Genomic DNA, 1,616 nt, shown 5'->3' on the forward strand with positions numbered 1-1,616 from the left:
GTAGAATCGCTGTGCCAACCCTTACATGTTATATCTGACATGTAATTGTCAGTACGAAAGATAAAATATGAACCGGAGAGCATTCAGATAACAGTAGAAAGAATCAACTGTGTAAAATGTGAACAGTTCTAAATGCCATCCACCGCTCTACACTGGTTTACTGTCAAATAGATTAAGAAAGGAGAAACATCAGTAATAAAGAATATTTGATTATTTTTTTAATGATTGATTAATGCCAAAGATATGTCAGTGTCCATGGCATTACTAAGGTTTCCTCTTTCGTTCTCTCTATTTCTCTCTACATATATATTGGCGAGATCATGTTTTCTTAGAATATGGTGAAAATCTGGTCTGGACAAAAAAATTCCGGTATTTTTTTAAGGGGTTATTCAGAGTAGGAAAAAGTAACTCTTATGAACTTTCTCAGAATCTTCGTGACTTGTTAGAGGAAAAGAGGAAGTTATTCTCAGATCAAAGATCTGGTCGGCATGTATCAGAGCGGGATGCAGTAAAGGTATTCAAAGTGTCAGGTGATGTTAAACCTGCTACGGATTTAGTTGCTGGAGTTCAATCGCTTTAAAGTTTCAGGGAAGCTCCTGGGTCGCTGTGCCTGTGACACAAGTTTGATTTTACAGTGTCAATTATTTTTACTGGACTTCTTGTTAATTGTTATATTCGGCGCATTATCTTGTTAACTTCTTGAGCACTCCGTTAAAGATAAAGCCTTCATATACGATCCTACGTTCCACTAAGAGTAAATATGCAGGGAAAGGTTTCAAAGATAATTCTTGGGGATAAATACTGAAAACAAAGGTCTGAAAGGAGTGACACAGTAAGGGTAGGTTGAGGAAGAGAGACAAGTACACCTAGTGGATTTATTTAGAAATGGCATGGGATGAGCGGGACGAACTGGTATTCGAAATAAGCAGTCATCTTTCTCTTGTGATTGAAACCACACATAGACAGAAGGCTATATTAAATCTAAGAAGTACAAGAGTTTCTCTACTGGATATACATGGATATACAATCATTTGTACATCGTCTATCAGAGATTGTACTGTCTCACAGAATCAATGTGTTAGCGTTTACTTCAACAACTTCAGTGCTTTGAAGTCGAGAGATATCTTCCCCTCCCTATAGATTAAACACCAGTCATTTCCAAGTTTAGCATACAACGATTTTAACTCAGCTTTTGAAATTAATTAATCTACCATCAATTATAACAACAAGAGATCTTACTCAACTTGGTACCTACTTTACATTTATTTGAACTTAGCCACTGAGCGTTAAAATGTAACACCAGTTATTTTTCAGCTATGTATACGTATAAATTTCCAGTTATTTTTCAGCCGTGTAACGGCACACATATTTTTCTTGGACTATCTTTTTCCTTCTCTCCGGAGTTTTCCCTTCTTTCCTCTTTCTGACAAAGAACCATGCTCGATACGTCACCTTACTTTTTTTTCGTCTTAAACTTTTCTGAGCGTCAATCTAATACATTCCCTGTGAATGTCCTTTTGACTTTTGTTGTTTATCCTGTTTTGGTTTTTATTTTTGATTTGCCTATATACAATATGTACATACATACGTATATATATATATATATATATATATAT

The sequence above is a fragment of the Octopus bimaculoides genome, chromosome 9 (genome assembly GCF_001194135.2).
Source record: "Octopus bimaculoides isolate UCB-OBI-ISO-001 chromosome 9, ASM119413v2, whole genome shotgun sequence".
In the NCBI taxonomy this organism is placed as follows: Eukaryota; Metazoa; Mollusca; class Cephalopoda; order Octopoda; family Octopodidae; genus Octopus; species Octopus bimaculoides.